The 19,650-nt window shown below is 44.2% G+C and overlaps 1 protein-coding gene across 3 annotated transcripts in view; it reads left to right on the plus strand.

The window, feature by feature from the left end:
• The window catches only part of SMS (spermine synthase), a 376,994-nt gene that overhangs the window by 239,573 nt on the left and 117,771 nt on the right, over nucleotides 1-19,650 (plus strand). The window lies entirely within an intron of this gene.

Below are 19,650 nucleotides of genomic sequence, written 5' to 3' on the forward strand. Positions count from 1 at the left end.
AGCAGGAGGGCCGATAGGAAACTGTCCGTGTCTGCACTTCACGTTAGTTTGTTTTGCCATCCTTTTCTTTCACTTGGGGCATGAGAAAAACAATAAAGTACTAGAAAAACTTCTTTATTGTCTAGAAATGACAAATGCTGCTTTGTGTGTCAGAATAAGGCAGACCGAGCACCTTAGTGCATTCATTCTCTATCTGCTGCTAGTCCCCAATGTCTTCACTTTTGAAGTTGGTCATGACAGAACAGAAGTTGGCAATGAGCGGCCCAACCCAGCCTTCCCAAGTATCACTATCAACTGTTCTTGTGGTATGGGCTCATTGTGCAGAATGATCACAGCAACTGGTAATAAGTGCTGATCTTGTTAGAGGCAGTGACCAGTTCACTGTGTTAATAAGCATTAGAATATGAAGTGGGGGGGGGGGGGGGGTGATAATTGACGGAGCCAATTAACTTAAGAGCACAGATTAGTGATGTGAGGTTCCTATCAAACTGGTGCAGGAAAACTTGGGTGTCGAATACACCTCTATCAAATGGAATCCACATATCCAACGTGTTTTAGTTTGCCTATAATCTTCTATTGCAGGTTGAGTATCCCATATCCAAATATTCCGAAATACGGAATATTCCGAAATACAGACTTTTTTGAGTGAGAGTGAGATAGTGAAACCTTTGTTTTTTGATGGCTCAATGTACACAAACTTTGTTTAATACACAAAGTTATTACAAATATTGTATTAAATGACCTTCAGGCTGTGTGTATAAGGTGTATATGAAACATAAATGAATTGTGTGAATGTAGATACACTTTGTTTAATGCACAAAGTCACAAAAAATATTGGCTAAAATGACATTCAGGCTGTGTGTATAAGGTGTATATGTAACATAAATGCATTCTGTGCTTAGACTTGGGTCTCATCGCCATGATATCTCATTATGGTATGTAATTATTCCAAAATACGGAAAAATCCGATATCCAAAATACCTCTGGTACCAAGCATTTTGGATAAGGGATACTCAACCTGTATAATTATTTTGCCAGCTTGTTTATTTCTTTTGCCAGTTGCACTGTTAAGATTGTGCTATAAATTTTCCTAATAGATCGCCTTTATAATTTGTTAAATGGATTATGCTATGGAAAATTTTCTGATGAATACACAATGTGTTTCTCAGGTTTGTGGCATGATTGGCAGAGATTGGGTTTTTCGCTGATTAAACATTTAAATCATCTTTTGTTTATGACTTACTGAAACAAGTAAGGGGGCAGTGGTTGTTTATAGCAAATACACTAAACTTGTGCACTAATCTGGGTCAATGAATTGAATATTTACTTTTATTACCTATCCAATCTAACACTATAGAGAGCAAATCCAGTTGTGGACTGGTTGCTATTGGTTACAGTACATTTGCACTATGCAGTAAATATCCAGAGTTTTTGACAAGGACCATACTGATCTTTGGTTATGCTGCTTACCTTGAATTGCACCAGCAGAGAGAATAAGCAAAATGGTGCCTTCAATTTACAGACATTTTCTTATTGATATATGACCACAGCATTGAACTACATAGGATTTGCATCTTTTGCATATGGCACTCATCTTAATTAACCAACTACAGTAAATATGGAATACAGGGCCTGATTCAGACTTCCACACTAACCTGGTGGTTAGTGTACAAGTCCGATGATGGGAACACTGCGTATATGCAGGACAAGGCAGTGACCACGTCCATTACTTAAAACGGAGACGTGTCACCTCCATTTTGTGGGAGTGCTGAAGTCAGTGTCTGCGTCTTGCAATGCAGATTTACTGACCTTGGCTGTGGATCTCAGATGGAAATCTGAGTAATGGCAGAGTGATCCCATGGTGCGTCTTGGGACGCAACAGCGGATCACGGAAACAGGCAAGAGGCGTCTATTTACACCAGATGCCTCCTGCTGCATTAGCATATTAGCTGTACGGTATTGCACAGCAGCTTCCTTGCGGCTGTGTAATATCATACATCTCTGAATCAGGTCTATAGGCCAGTGGGTCAGTTTTCCTCAATGGTCACAACAATTGTGAACTTGAATAGTTTCTTGTTTTTACCAGTGTGAATGTAATGATTGGTATATTTCTGTCCTATGATATGACAAGTGCAGTTCTAGACAATAGGATGGTTGATAGCAGAGTCCTTCTCACAGTGATGACTTACAATGTGCCTCTGCAGCCTGGAAATAAAAGGTCACCAGCTTCTCCTGGTATGTACATATATCAGACTGTATTTCTCTTCTCTTTAAAAGGGCAGCATCACTTCATATTAACCCAGTGAAATATCCTTGCCTTGGGATATGCAGAAATACAAGGCATCCTGTGTAAGGGCAACTGTGCAAATGGCTTGTCTATAATTCTAGGAGATTTGTTTATTTTTTGTTAGATGACGTGAAGGTCAGTTGAAATAAATCTGTGATCTATCAAGTACCAGGAAAAATTGTTGCAAAAAAAAAAAAAACACCCAAACCCCACACACACAAAGTAACTGGCAGCTGCCTAAATTGGATTATTTTGTTTCAGTTTGTAAAACATCTGCTCAAGATATTACATATAAAACAAAAGAAACATTTATATAATAAAATTAAATCTTGAGTGAAAAAATAAAAATAAAAACCATCCTTATCAGTGCAGGCGTACAGTTTTTTCATTAATAAAAAAAAAAAAAATACTGTACTCAGGGAAATGTGTTTCTTAAAATCAAAATGTATCCCTTTATAATACAAATGGTGCATGTATATATAATAAATATAATATTCTGTTCAGTGAGACTTGAGGTGAAGAAACCAAACTGTATGATCCTTACCTTATCCACCAGGTGGCAGTGTAAGCACAGTGTGTTGGGTCTTAGAAGCAAAGTAAATGATGTGTTTTTAAGCCCTCATTTATAGTAATTACGAGCTAGGCCTGCTTGGTTACACATCAGTTATATATTCTTTTAATCATGTAAGGATTTAGTAAAGTTCCTAGATAATTGTTTACATTTATGACATTACCATACTTTCCACATTCAAATACCTAGAGATACTTAAAATGCATTCTATGTTACTGAAGGATTTAACATGCAGTAAGCATTTTTAGGAAATCATGTATTCGGTGGGTACCAAATCAACCATTTTAATAGCTTTGGGCGACAGCAAATATTACTGATTGGCATGTTTGCTTTGAATAAAATATGCCGCTCAGAAGAGAAATGTGTCAGTGTTACAGTTAGTCATTGATGATATAGGGTAGGTTTTTGTGCATTGTGCCATGTCTTGATAGGAGTCACAGTAGAGAATTGATTTAGAAAGATACCCAGCATAAAGATTCTTTACAAAAATAATATTTTGGTGCGTTTTATATGTTTTCTCGACATGGTTTTACAATATGGCACACATGACGATCACAATTTAAATTAAATATAGAAATTTTCTTAGTGTAAATGGAAATGTGCTTTAATTGGGCCTTAATATATATAGTTTTGTTTCCTATGTAAAATTTGCTTCCATCGCAAATCAATGTATCTGAAATATCTATAGTAGTTCTGGTAGTTGCTAAAGGATGTTTATTTACATTATGATGGTAGGTAATGACATATGTTTGAGAGTGGAAGGCTTTGCACAACTAGTTATATTTCACATCATTGGTTTGGTGATTTCATTATAATAGTTTCTCATATACCTTTTTTCAACCAATAATGATCAATCATATAGAACACATATTCCTCCCATTGTCATGCTATAGGTAGATCAGTTTCTATGTGGGGGCTCCGCTTTGTCCTGAATGGGCAGATCAGTGGTGAGCAGGTCCTGCTATTGTGTGCACAACATTCAGAAGGTGGTTTTAGGAGAAGGGAAAGGGACTGGCTAAGGCCCACATTTCGGAGGTGCTTGACCACACCCGATTCTCTTGTTCGCGTTTGTCCAAATAACCCTTACTTGAAATGTTAGTATGTAAGAACACATATAGGACGTGTTTCAGATTATTATGCAAACCCAATGATTTTCATACTACTCCGATGGTAGGTGGCTTGTGCATGCGTAGAACTCACAGTGCCCCCAAGCTGCAGCATGATTTACATGCTGCGGCCGTTGGGGTGGCGGAGAGTGGAAGGCTACCCCATTTTGTAAGCGTGCCGAGGCCGGGGTCTGCGTCTTTCTATGCAGATTTCCTGGTTCCTGCAGAGGAGTTACAGCAGTCATTCTGAGTAAGCTTAGGCGTACTAAGATGACTGATTGGTGCGACCGCCAGTGGTCGTGATGGTTATCCGATGCTGTGTCTTCAGGTCCAACACCTGGATCTGCAATGCTGGTAGGAGGCGTCTTTTTTTTTTCTTCAGACACTTTCTGTAGCATTAACATTTTCACATTGTCTCTGCGTTCAAAGATGCAACTGTGTCCGTCTCTGAATCACCTCCATAGTTCCATATGTAATTGTCCTCCTTAGGTGATCCAGGACACTGCTACATATAGGATTGACATCATCTAGAAAGATGTAATAGCCATGGAGTCTCCTCAGTTTATAAATGTCTTTCTTCTCAGTGCTTAATTCAGTAACCCAGCTATATCTATGTAGCCCCAGAAATGTTCACTGCATGAAAGTAAGCATTTTCAAATAACAGTTTCCAGTAGCAAAATTCAGGACTGCCTTGGGAATACCAATGCCCGTGAGAGCCAGATCTATTCAGAAAAGTGTCATTTATTTCTGGCATAATATGTAATAGACAGGCGTTGATGAGGTTTGTGTGGATCAAAGGTCCTTTTATTGCTGAAATAACTAGTGCATTATATTTATCACAGCAGTTTTACAGTTACCTGTAAAGTCTTCTAATAATACATTTATTTTCAAATGGTTCTGTGAACCCAATTAGATTGCAGATCCAGGATATCACAGCTGCAGGGACAGTTGCCATGTAGATAACTTGGCTTTCTACAAAGGATTCCCTGCTGCCTGCACCCACCGCTCAGATGACAAATTGTTCCTATGCACTCTGCGGCTTCCACTGACATTTACTTGGCATTTTTTCCATCAAATCCCTAATCAAAACAGAAAAGGAAGAGTTGAAATTCAGGAGCTCTCGTCCTGAGGTCTATTGTGTCGGAATTGTTCTACCGGGTAGAAATCACTGTTTGCAGTCATAGATATGCTAAAGAAACAGAATAGGTATCACAAATTATTATGGTCATTATGGTTTTAAAATTACAATAAATTTGGAAGTGCACCTGTTACCTATAGGCGGTTGAGGCAGTCATTTTGTGTGGCTGAGCTACGAACAGGTGATATCACTGACAATGGGTAAAATGCGATCAGGAGGTGGTGGGATGTCAAGTTTAAATGTAGCAGTGGCAAAACATCTCTTTGATCATAAGATCAGGCAAAAATGTATTGTTCTCAGGTAGATATTAGCTGGAAACTGACCCTTTATCTTCCCCTTTACCTTTGTACAACTTCAGAGATAGAGCTAAATTGCAAGTGTAACAGCTAGGAAAGTCATTCTCCTGGTTTATAATCAGTTTTTTGGATGGGATTATTCAGATGACAATCTGGATGGTTGTAAAATCCAGTGGGACAATGACTGCACACACTATAGCATGACATGGCCATGATAAAACTAGCTGCTTGATAGATCTGATCCTAAAGAATATTTTACTAACCAAGACAGGGGCATGCCAGCATTAGCTCATCCTGGAGACGTGCATCCGTAGATAAAAACAATAAAAAAAAGTGTAACATATCTTTTTATTTTAATTAAAGTTTGGCCTTAATGTTTCTGACTTTTCTTTTCGATTGTTTTTATGTATAGGACTGAATTTTGAGCTGTACAAATACCCTGTAAATGGTTGTCCTTGTTTATGCTTCCTTTCTCTTAATGTCATCCTTACCCGATAGCTGATAACTCTGGCTCATTATGTTTCTGTTACTCCTTAGTCAGATATATGGGCCTAGGGGGTTATTCAAGTTTGTTAGCAAATTAAAAAGCACACTAATGGGCAAAACCATGTTGCACTGCCGGTGGGGCAGATGTAACGTGCAGAGAGAGTTAAGAGCCCTACACACTGGTCGATACAAGTGAAAGATATGAATGATACCGTTCATATCTTTCAGTGTATAGGCACCAGCGCTGAACGATGCCCGGCCCGGCGCTCATTCATCGCTGGTGCCAGCTCGTTTAAACATGCAGGCGAATATGGACAATGTGCTCCATATTAGCATGCATTGCTATGGAGCCGGGTGACGAGGGGAGTGAAGAAACTTCACTAGCCCCCCCCCCCCCCCCCCCCGCCGGGTCGCCCGCCTGCCATATCGGCGGTCAGACAGCTCAGTGACGGGTCGCCGAATCTGTTGGTCCCTAGAGTTGGGTATGTTATATTGTTTCTGTGCATGGTAAATACTGGCTGCTTTATTTTTACACTGCAATTTAGATTTCAGTTTAAACATACCCCACCCAAATCTGTCTCTCTCTGCACATGTTATATCTGCCCCTCTGCAGTGCACATGGTTTTGCCCATTAGTGTGCTCTTGTGGTTTGCTAAGAAACCTGAATAAGGCCCATAGTTCATTCTGCACAAAGAACATTTTTTTGTTTTCTCTGAATGTTTGAATGAATTATTCCATGGTGGTAATGTAGTATTACCTTTAGTGAGCAAGTTAGTATATATCAATTGATTGCTATTTCCACATACGTGCTGTCCTGTACAGCATCCCAAATGATGTCTAGTTTTTAGATGTCAGCCTTAGCAAGCCCCAAGGGAAATAGTAGTTTGCTCTCATTTATACATGCACAGTAAGTCTGCTTTACTCTTCTATTCCTATAGACAGAGTGATAATTACAGACTTAATCCACAGTAACCACACTAAGGACTGATTTTCGGTAAGGAAAACAGCCACAGTGTTTGTAAACAGCAATTAAATCAAAACAATATGCATTCCACAATAAACAGAATTGTTGGCCTGGAAAGTGCGTCATATTGTTTCCAAACCAAGCTAGCTTGTTTCATCTTCATTTCCTTTTTCACATATTTTTTAAACACTAATAAAACAAGATAATAAAAACAAACAAACAAACAAACAAACAATAACATTAGGATTGCAACACAATAACATGTAATAGTTTCAACAATATTTAACAGTTCATGACATGGAATGGAACATACCAGCTTTCCTGTATATAGGTAACAACACACTGTGCCTCATTTACAACGTGCACTGGATGCACAGCCCAAAGGCTTTGATTTCCATCTGTGTTCCTAAATGGACTGCATGGCACACAAGTTTTAAAAGATATCTCAGAATTTTCAAGGTGTAACTATGTGCACAGGCGGCAAAATCTGGAGAGGTGCACTGTGTCATAGTGGAAATGTTGCATGAAAAGTCCAATCTCCTTCCACAAGAACCACCCCTTCCATTGGTTTAGCTTTAGTACTGCAGCTTAAACTCTGCATGAGAATGAGGGGACACAAGGACTGTGTTTATCAAGGGTGTGGTATGTTAGATAGACTACACGTAGGTCGACAGTGTCTAGGTCGACCACTATTGGTCAACAGTAAGTAGGTCGACATGGTTTCTAGGTCGAGAAGGACTCTAGGTCGACATGTACTAGGTCGATATGAAAAAAGGTTGACATGAGGTTTTTAATAGTTTTTGGTGTTGTTTTCTTCGTAGAGTGACCGGGAACCCCAATTAGTGCACCGTGTCCCCTCGCATGGCTCATTCGCCATGCTGCGGACAAGGTCCACTGCTGCTGCGCTCGGCACAGATGGATCGTAAAGTATGAAAAAGTTAAAAATTTTAGAAAAAACTCATGTCGACCTTTTGTCATGTCGACCTAGTACATGTCGACCTAGAGTCCCAGTCGACCTAGAAACCATGTCGACCAATATTGGTCGACCTAGACAGTGTCTGCCTAAGTCTTGTCGACCTAAAGACCGGATCCCGTTTATCACGTGATACTTTCTGCCTAATGCACTTCTCAAAATTAAACTGGCTATATATTGGATTGTACATGATGAGACTCCACTAGCTCAAAGCTTTTGCAAGAATGAAGTTTGCAGAGTTGAAATAGCTGTGTAACCCTGCGCATAACAAGCAACACCTTTCCAAAATGTGTCCTCTGCACTCTCTTTTATCTAATTTTTATAATCTTACTCTAGACCAGTGGTTCCCAAACTTTTTGGAATCACGGTGCCCTAGAGCATCAGAATTTTTTTCACAGCACCTCCAGGACAAAAGCATCTTATTGAGACATTTAGAAGGAAATATGAAATAAAGTAAATTGTGTTTTTGTCATCCATAAGTTTAATTGTGTGGTGACGGACAGGATTTGCTTCTGTTTGTCCACATATTTTATGATTAGCATCCACCCGCACTGGTTTTGCCTATTACATTGACCATAAATAATTTTAATTGGTCCTGGACCACCAATCCAAGGCACCCCTACAAGTGTCCCGAGGCACCCCAGCGTGCCAATGCACACAGTTTGGGAACCACTGCTGTAGACATATTGGCAATAAAGGGGGCTCTTGATTATCTTGCTTTGCACCTGAATGAACACTATCATGTTTTCACAAACTGTTGTTTATACATAGAAATACCAAACTTTGTAAATGCATGTATGTGTATATGTTGGGTGTTCATTAAATTAAGTAAATCTTGTTAAGGGAATCTTGTTTTATGGCCATGTCTTAAACCAGAATAATAATGAAAAAGCATCACAGAATGGACAGCAGGGGGAGTGTTACCACCACCACCACACCTCCCATTAGCTGTTTAATGATGGCCTTATTAAATGAACAAAAAGGTCTTCTGGAGTGTCAATAGTAATACAGGAATCTAAATATATACTACTTTGTATAAAATAAAACTTAAAACTAAAAATATATATAGAAAATATAAAGTGCAAAAAAGAAGTAGGTAGATAGGATCAAAGTGAAGTTAAGGTAGATAAAATGTTCTTTTATGAGGATATATCATCTTGAGATGTTTTCAATGTACTGCATAGCATAGTGTTATGGAACTCCAGCACAACTGTGTAAAATCTCTAGAGCCACAGAGAGGGTCTTCTGCCTACAACAGCCACCCGTTGTTCCCTTAGTGTATTATGCATACACTAGTTCTTAGGGTGCCACAGGGTCTTAAACCTCCAGCAGTAGAGACTTACATAATTGACTGGAGACTGCAGGATAATTGGCTGGAGTAATATACAACAAACAATACAGACAAGATCTGGAGCACAGAAGGTTAGCAGGCAGGGCAGGGTCAGATCTCAGCAGGAGCAAAAGGGACTCTGTGTGAGCATAGGCGTGCGCAGCTCATTTTATTAGGGGGTGCACCACCGGAAGGGTGTGTTTAGCACCGCCTTTTGGGCGTGTCTAGCACCACCCAGGAATATGTCTAGCACTATTTTACATTCTCTCAGTAAAATCACATGGCTTAATTCTAATTTCTCTAACGTCCTAGTGGATGCTGGGGACTCCGAAAGGACCATGGGGAATAGCGGCTCCACAGGAGACTGGGCACAAAGTAAAAGCTTTAGGACTAGCTGGTGTGCACTGGCTCCTCCCCCTATGACCCTCCTCCAAGCCTCAGTTAGATTTTGTGCCCGAACGAGAAGGGTGCAATCTAGGTGGCTCTCCTGAGCTGCTTAGAGTAAAAGTTTAAATAGGTTTTTTATTTTCAGTGAGACCTGCTGGCAACAGGCTCACTGCATCGAGGGACTTAGGGGAGAGAAACGAACTCACCTGCGTGCAGAGTGGATTTGGTTTCTTAGGCTACTGGACATTAGCTCCAGAGGGACGATCACAGGCCCAGCCATGGATGGGTCCCGGAGCCGCGCCGCCGGCCCCCTTACAGATGCTGAAGCAAGAAGAGGTCCATAAATCGGCGGCAGAAGACTTTCCTGTCTTCATAAGGTAGCGCACAGCACTGCAGCTGTGCGCCATTGCTCTCAGCACACTTCACACTCCGGTCACTGAGGGTGCAGGACGCTGGGGGGGGGCGTCCTGGGAAGCAATGAATTTACCTTAGTTGGCGAAAAATACATCACATATAGCTCCTGGGCTATATGGATGTATTTAACCCCTGCCAGTTTTCCAGTAAAAAGCGGGAGAAGAGCCCGCCGTGAAGGGGGCGGGGCCTATCTCCTCAGCACACAGCGCCATTTTTCCCACACAGCTCCGCTGGTAGGAAGGCTCCCAGAATCTCCCCTGCATCCTGCAACTACAGAAACAGGGTAAAAAAGAGAGGGGGGCACTTATTTGGCAAAATAACAGATATAAGCAGCTATAAGGGATAGACACTTATTGTAAGGTTGTCCCTATACATATATAGTGCTCTGGTGTGTGCTGGCAAACTCTCCCTCTGTCTCCCCAAAGGGCTAAGTGGGTCCTGTCCTCTATCAGAGCATTCCCTGTGTGTGTGCTGGGTGTCGGTACGTGTGTGTCGACATGTATGAGGAGGAAAATGATGTGGAGGCGGAGCAGAGTGTCTGTAACAGTGATGTCACCCCCTAGGGGGTCGACACCTGAGTGGATGTACTGTTGAAAATTACGTGACAGTGTCAGCTCTATATAAAAAAACAGTGGTTGACATGAGACAGCCGGCTACTCAGCTTGTGCCTGTCCAGACGTCTCATAGGCCGTCAGGCAGATGGCAGATACAGACACCGACACGGATACTGACTCCTGTGTCGACGGTGAAGAGACAACCGTGATTTCCAGTAGGGCCACACGTTACATGATTGAGACAATGGAAAATGTTTTATACATTTCTGATAATACGAGTACCACCAAAAAAGGGGTATTATGTTCGGTGAGGGAAAAACTACCTGTAGTTTTCCTGAATCTGAGAAATAAAATGTGTGATGATGCGTGGGTTTCCCCCCGATAACAATTAATAATTTCTTAAAAAGTATTGGCTGCATACCCTTTCCCGCCAGAGGTTAGGATGCATTGGGAAACACCCCCTAGGGGGGATAAGGCGCTCACACGCTTGTAAGAACAAGGGCTCTACCCTCTCATGAGATGGCCGCCCTTAAGGATCCTGCTGATAGAAAGCAGGAGGGTATCCAAAAAAAGGTATTTACACACATACTGGTGTTATACTGCGACCAGCTATCGCCTCAGCCTGGAGGTGCAGTGCTGGGTTGGCATGGTCGGATTCCCTGACTGGAAATATTGATATCCTAGATAAGGATAGTATATTATTGCCTATAGAGCATTTAAAAGATGCATTTCTATATATGCATGATGCACAGCGGAATAATTGCCGACTGGCATCAAGTATAAGTGCGTTGTCCAATTCTACCAGTAAAATGGTCAGGTGATGCGGATTCCAAACGTCATTTGGAAGTATTGCCTTTGAAAGGGGACATTTGGGGTCGGTCTTTTAGACCTGGTGGCCACGGCAACAGCTGGGAATTCCACGTTTGTACCCCAGGTCGCCTCTCAAAATAAGACGCCGTATTATCAGGCGCAGTCCTTTGTTGGCAAGCGGACAAAAGGTTCCTCTTTTCTGCTCGTGACAGAGGGAGAGGAAAAAGGCTGCAGAGATCAGCCAGTTCCCAGGAACAGAAACCCTTTCCAGCCTCTGCCAAGCCCTCAGTATGACGCTAGGGCTTTACAAGCTCGGGCACGGTGGGGGCCCGTTCTCAATGAATTTCAGTGCGCAGTGGGCTCACTCGCAAGTAGACCCCTGGATCCTTCAGGTAATATCTCAGGGGTACATATTGGAATTCGAGACGTCTCACCCTCGCCGCTTCCAAAAGTCGACTTTACCGACGTCTCCCTCGGACAGGGAGGCAGTTTTGGAAGCCATTCACAAGCTGTATTCCCAGCAGGTGATAATCAAGGTACCCCTCCTGCAACAGGGAACGGGGTATTATTCCACACTATTGTGGTACCGAAGCCAGACGGCTCGGTGAGACCGATTCTAAAATCTAAAATCTTTGAACACTTACATACAGAGGTTCAAATTCAAGATTGAGTCACTCAGAGCAGTGATTGCGAACCTGGAAGAAGGGGACTACATGATGTCTCGGGACATCAAGGATGCTTACCTTCATGTCAAAATTTACCCTTCTCACCAAGGGTACCTCAGGTTTATGGTACAGAACTGTCACTATCAGTTCAGACGCTGCCGTAGGGATGGTCCACGGCACCCCGGGTCTTTACCAAGGTAATGGCCGAAATGATGATGTTCCTTCGAAGGAAGGGAATTTTAGTTATCCCTTACTTGGACGATTCCCTGATAAGGGTAAGATCCAGGGAACAGTTGGAGGTCGGTGTAGCACTATCTCAGATAGTGTTGCGGCAGCACGATTGGATTCTCAATATTCCAAAATCGCAGCTGGTTCCGTCGACGTGTCTTCTGTTCCTAGGGATGATCCTGGACACAGTCCAGAAAAAGGTGTTTCTCCCGGAGGAGAAAGCCAGGGAGTTATCCGAGCTAGTCAGGAACCTCCTCAAACCGAGCCAAGTCTCAGTGCATCAATGCACAAGGGTTCTGGGTAAAATGGGGGCTTCCTACGAAGCAATCCCATTTGGCAGATTCCACGCAAGAACTTTCCAGTGGGACCTGCTGGACAAATGGTCCGGGTCGCATCTTCAGATGCATCAGCGGATAACCCTGTCACCAAGGACAAGGGTGTCCCTCCTGTGGTGGTTGCAGAGTTCTCATCTTCTAGAGGGCCGCAGATTCGGCATTCAGGACTGGGTCCTGGTAACCACGGATGCCAGCCTGCGAGGCTGGGGAGCAGTCACACAGGGAAGGAATATCCAGGACTTATGGTCAAGCCTGGAGACATCACTTCACATAAATATCCTGAAGCTAAGGGACATTTACAATGCTCTAAGCTTAGCAAGACCTTTGCTTCAAGGACAGCCGGTGTTGATCCAGTCGGACAACATCACGGCAGTCACCCACGTAAACAGACAGGGTGGCACAAGAAGCAGAAGGGCAATGACAGAAGCTGCAAGGATTCTTCGCTGGGCGGAAAATCATGGGATAGCACTGTCAGCAGTATTCATTCCGGGAGTGGACAACTGGGAAGCAGACTTCCTCAGCACGACCTCCACCCGGGCAGAGTGGGGACTTCACCCAGAAGTCTTCCACAGGATTATAAACCGTTGGGAAAAACTCGACAGGTATTGCGCCAGGTCCAGGGACCCTCAGGCAATAGCTGTAGACGATCTGGTAACACCGTGGGTGTACCAGTCAGGGTATGTGTTTCCTCCTCTGCCTCTCATACCCAAGGTACTGAGATTGATAAGATGGTGAGGAGTAAGCACTATATTCGTGGCTCCGGATTGGCCAAGAAGGACTTGGTAACCGGAACTTCAAGAGATGCTCACGGAGGATCCGTGGCCTCTACCTCTAAGAAGGGACCTGCTCCAGCAAGGACCCTGTCTGTTCCAAGACTTACCGCGGCTGCGTTTGACGGCATGGCGGTTGAACGCCGGATCCTGAAGGAAAAAGGGCATTCCGGATGAAGTCATCCCTATCCTGATCAAAGCCAGGAAGGATGTAACCGCAAAAACATTATCACCGCAATTGGCGAAAATATGTTGCGTGGTGCGAGGCCAGTAAGGCCCGACGGTGGAAATTCGACTGGGTCGATTCCTACATTTCCTGCAAACAGGAGTGTCTATGGGCCTGAAATTGGGGTCCATTAAGGTTCAAATTTCGGCCCTGTCAATTTTCTTCCAAAAAGAACTAGCTTCAGTCCCTGAAGTTCAGACGTTTGTAAAAGGGGTACTGCATATACAGCCTCCTTTTGTGCCTCCAGTGGCACTTGGGATCTCAATGTAGTTTTTTTTTTTTGGATTCCAAAAGTCACATTGGTTTGAACCACTTAAATCTGTGGAGTTAAAATATCTCACAGGGAAAGTGGTCATGCTGTTGGCCCTGGCCTGGGCCAGGCGCGTGTCAGAATTGGCGGCTTTATCCTGTAAAAGCCCTTATCTGATTTTCCATTCGGACAGGGCGGAATTGAGGACTCGTCCTCAATTTCTCCCTAAGGTGTTTTCAGCATTTAACTTAAACCAACCTATTGTGGTGCCTGCGGCTACTAGGGACTTGGAGGATTCCAAGTTGCTGGACGTAGTCAGGGCCCTGAAAATATATGTTTCCAGGACGGCTGGAGTCAGAAAATCTGACTCGCTGTTTATCCTGTATGCACCCAACAAGCTGGGTGCTCCTGCTTCTAAGCAGACGATTGCTCGTTGGATTTGCAGTACAATTCAGCTTGCACATTCTGTGGCAGGCCTGCCACAGCCAAAATCTGTAAAAGCCCATTCCACACGGAAAGCGGGCTCATCTTGGGCGGCTGCCCGAGGGGTCTCGGCTTTACAACTTTGCCGAGCAGCTACTTGGTCAGGGGCAAACACGTTTGCTAAATTCTACAAATTTGATACCCTGGCTGAGGAGGACCTGGAGTTCTCTCATTCGGTGCTGCAGAGTCATCCGCACTCTCCCGCCCGTTTGGGAGCTTTGGTATAATCCCCATGGTCCTTTCGGAGTCCCCAGCATCCACTAGGACGTTAGAGAAAATAAGAATTTACTTACCGATAATTCTATTTCTTATAGTCCGTAGTGGATGCTGGGCGCCCATCCCAAGTGCGGATTGTCTGCATTACTTGTACATAGTTATTGTTACAAAAATCGGGTTATTGTTGTTGTGAGCCATCTTTTCAGAGGCTCCTTCTGTTATCATGCTGTTAACTGGGTTCAGATCACAAGTTGTATGGTGTGATTGGTGTGGCTGGTAATGAGTCTTACCCGGGATTCAAAATCCTTCCTTATTGTGTACGCTCGTCCGGGCACAGTATCCTAACTGAGGCTTGGAGGAGGGTCATAGGGGGAGGAGCCAGTGCACACCAGCTAGTCCTAAAGCTTTTACTTTGTGCCCAGTCTCCTGCGGAGCCGCTATTCCCCATGGTCCTTTCGGAGTCCCCAGCATCCACTACGGACTATGAGAAATAGAATTATCGGTAAGTAAATTCTTATTTTCTCCCTAATTCCTAATAATACAAATAGATATAATACACCCCAGAGAAATAAAATGAAACATTATGCTGTGACCACCGGCCTGTACTGAGTTTTCACTACGGCATATCCCTGAGTCCTAGCTGCCGCTGTACCGTATCGCTGCTTACACTTCCGCAACCTATCCCTGACCCAGTGGCGGAACTAGAGAGTGGTGGACCTAATTGCATATGCATTCCCCCCCCCCCCCCCCCACACACTTTGCACCCTCCCGACACCTACACCCTGATTTTGAGTAGACCACTCTGAAAAATACAGGAGATTTAGGGGGACGAACATTTCAGTTTTAACATAACATAAAGTTTCAAATTGACACGTGTCAGAGCCACATTTGCCTCTTTCTATGCCATCAGACCCCTCCTCTGCAGGACACCAGCAGTTGTCACACATGTCCCCATGCTCACCAGCTACTGACAGTAGTGCCCCTTATTCACATTGTGCCACACTGTATAAGACAATATTTACATTATGCCACACAGTATGAGCCACATTCACATTATGCCACACATAGTGAGCCAAATTCACATTACACCACACAGTATGAGCCACTTTCACATTACGCCACACAGTATGAGCCAAAGTCACATTACAACACACAGTATGAGCCACATTTACATTATGCCACAGTATGAGCCGAATTCACATTATGCCACACAGTTTAAGGCAAATTCACATGATGCCACACAGTATGAGCCGAAATTCACATTACGCCACGCGGTATGAGTCAAATTCACATTACGACACACAGTATGAGTCAAATTCACATTACGCAACACAGTATAAGCCACATTCACACTGCCCCACACAGTATGAGTCAAATTCACATTACGCCACACAGTATGAGCCGAATTCATATTACACCACACAGTATGAGCCAAACTCATATTATGCCACAGAGTATGAGCCGAAATTCACATTACGCCACACAGTAAGAGCCGAAATTCACATTACGCCACACAGTACGTTCTGTACATGAATAGACCCTTAAGTGACCCTATAAGTATTATCATCTTAGACAAGCTGCAAATCCGAAGCTCTGTGATCACTGTGCAAGCAAGCACCTTCCATAATCCATAGTCACCAATTGTGTAATTATACAATACCTACTGGACAATATGTGCTGTACATATGCGGTTCACTGCTATACATAAAAATTAATAGATTGAAAGGCACATATATTTTTATTTATAATACACACACACGTACACAGTATATACAGTATAAATATATATATACTGTGTATATCACTGTCACAACTGAGGGCCTGAGCTGACGGGAGGCAGCCTCAGTTGTAGGGGCTGAGATGTACCGGAACCTGGGAGGTTGTATCAGACCCCTGGACATGTAAGTAACATAAATAATAACTGCCCGAAGGCGTGACCACGACAACTTGGATAAAAGTCAATGATGTTTATTATGACAACTCCGCAACACAGCAGCAGTAAAAGAAAACGTAAAAGTCAGCAAAGAATAAATACAGTTCCTGGGTACTACAGGATGGCAGGAGCCACAGGGCACTGGTAGTGTGAGATAGTTCTTATGATCTTCTAGATGGAAAGTCCTTACCAGGCCCGACTGTAGCAATGGAGATAACCCAGGATTGTGCCAGCTGGTGTTCCAGGAAAAGCTGGGTTGCTGAAGATAAAACAGCTGCTGTGGATACTGGCTGGAACCAGACTGTTGTTAGCACGGAGTGGATACTGGCTGGGACCAGTTAAATAATAAATGAACTTGGGAGCGATGAAATATGAACTGAAATGTAGAACTTGAGAGCGGAGAAATAATAATACCGGTGGAGAGTGGTAAAGTGTAGAAAGGACACCGGCCCTTTAAGGGAAGCTGTACTCTGCTGGAAGCTGAGCTGGAAGCAGGTAATGTTGTAGCTGGAAACAGATGAATCCACAATGGATTGGAGAGTCAGGCTACACCGCAGGTGGAATGCTGGTGCGGGTCTCTATGGTGGAAGTCTTGAGACAGGAGCTGGAACCTGGAAGACAATCAAAGGAGAGAGACAAACAGGAACTAGGTTTGACAACCAAAGCACTGACGCCTTCCTTGCTCAGGCACAGTGTATTTATACCTGCAGCAAGGAAGGGATTGGCTAGGCAATTATGCAGATTATCAATACTGAGAACAGATTGGTGGAAATGATCAGCTGACAGAATCCAAGATGGCTGCGCCCATGCAGACACTTGGAGGGAAGTTTGGTTTGTAATCCATGTGGTAATGAAAACAGTAATGGCGGCGCCGGCCACCGGAGACAGGAGGCGCCAGGCTGACAGATGCACATCCAACCACGCGGACACAGCGGAGGCCGCGGCTGACGTAATCGCCACTCAGACACTCTGCATGCAGAAGTTCAGGGACGGCGGCGGAGGCCGCGGGAGACGCCATGCCAGGTGTAATATGGCGTTTACTGTGACAGCGTCCCAGAGTGACAGGAGAGGATACAGGAATGTACACATCAGGATAACAGATGGGATCCGGTCCTGGAGCGCTGAGCCAGCCTTAGGAGGCATCTGATGGGTAAGAAATGGCGTCCAGATACCCGGATCGTGACTGCACCCCCCCCTTTAGGAGTGGCCCCAGGACACTTCTTTGGCTTTTGAGGAAACTTGGAATGGAATCTCCGGACCAAGGCAGGAGCATGGACATCAGAAGCATTGGTCCATGAACGTTCCTCAGGACCATAACCCTTCCAGTCAATAAGATATTGTAGTTGACCGTAACGGTGACGTGAGTCCAGGATCTTGGCCACTTCATACTCAACGCCTCGTTGAGTTTGGACTTTCGGAGTTGGAGGAAGTGAGGAATGAAACCGATTCAAGATCAGCGGTTTCAACAGGGAAACATGGAATGTCCTGGGTATTTTTAAGAAGGGAGGCAACTGGAGTCTGTAAGCAACAGGATTGATGACTTGTTCAATCTTGAAAGGACCGATATAGCGAGGTGCAAACTTCATACTGGGAACTCTTAACCTCAAATTCTTCGTGGATAACCATACCCGATCACCCACCTTGAGAGCAGGAACTGCTCGACGCTTCTTATCCGCAAACTTCTTGTACCTGAACGATGCCTTGAGCAGAGCTGATCGTACGCTCTTCCAGATATTGGCAAACTGATGCAAGGTGATATCCACTGCGGGAACAGAAGTTGCTGGAAGCGGTTGGAACTCAGGGACTTTAGGGTGGAATCCAAAGTTAGTGAAGAATGGTGTTGAAGCAGATGAAGAATGATACTGGTTGTTATGACAGAACTCGGCCCAGGGAAGTAATTGAACCCAGTCATCTTGAGAGGAGGACACATAGATGCGGAGGAAGGCCTCCAAGTCCTGATTCACCCTCTCGGTTTGACCATTGGTCTGAGGATGGTAAGCCGTGGAAAACTTTAGCTTGACTTGGAGGACTTGACATAAACTTCGCCAGAATTTGGCTGTGAATTGAACTCCTCGATCAGAGATAATTTCTTCAGGAAGACCGTGGAGTCGGAAGATCTCTTGTATGAATACTTGAGCCAACTTGGAAGCTGACGGAAGACCGGTGAGAGGAATGAAGTGTGCCATCTTGGTGAACCGGTCAACTACCACCCAGATGGTATTGAACTTGTTGCACATGGGTAAGTCTGTAATGAAATCCATCGACAAGTGGGTCCGACAAGTGGGTCCATGGTCGACGGGGAACGGATAGTGGAACCAGTTGCCCCGCAGGCGACTGGCGGGATACTTTATGTTGGGCACACTTTGGGCAAGATGCAATAAACTCCAAGACGTCCTTTTTCAGAGTTGGCCACCAATAGGACCTAGAGATAAACTCCAGGGTTTTTTGGATACCTGTATGTCCGGCAAAACGGGAAGCATGGGCCCAATGCATGAGCTTCTTCCTTAGCATCGGCTTCACAAAACTTTTCCCAGATGGGGGCGTAGAGTCCATCCCTACCGTGGAGAATGCCAACGGACTTATAATAGGATGCTTGTCTGAAGACTCTGACTCATTTTCTTGCTCCCATGAGCGGGAAAGGGCATCGGCCTTGCGATTCTGAGAGCCCGGACAGAACTGGAGTTTAAAGTCGAACCTGGAAAAGAAAAGTGCCCATCTGGCCTGACGAGGGTTGAGACATTGTGCGCCTTTCAAATATAGAAGGTTCTTGTGGTCTGTAAGGATGGTGATTGAATGAGAAGCTCCCTCCAACAGATATCTCCACTCCTCTAGAGCGAGCTTGATGGCTAGCAACTCCTGGTCGCCAATGGCATAGTTGCGCTCCGCTGGGGAGAACTTCCGTGAGAAGAAACTGCAAGGATGTAAATGGCCATCTTTAGCCCTCTGAGATAACCGCTCCTACTCCAACGGAGGAGGCATCCACCTCTAGGATGAAAGGAGAGTCGATGTCAGGCTGTTTCAGGACAGGCGCAGAGATGAACCTCTGTTTTAAAAGATGAAAAGCTTGCATGGCTTCTTCAGACCACTTGGACGGGTTAGCACCCTTCTTGGTGAAAGCAGTAATAGGCGCCACAATGGTGGAAAAGTCTCGTATAAACTTTCGGTAATAATTGGCGAACCCTAAGAACCTCTGGACCCCTTTGAGGGTTAAGGGTACCGGCCAATTCT

Source organism: Pseudophryne corroboree, chromosome 2 (assembly GCF_028390025.1).
Source record: "Pseudophryne corroboree isolate aPseCor3 chromosome 2, aPseCor3.hap2, whole genome shotgun sequence".
NCBI classification, from domain to species: domain Eukaryota; kingdom Metazoa; phylum Chordata; class Amphibia; order Anura; family Myobatrachidae; genus Pseudophryne; species Pseudophryne corroboree.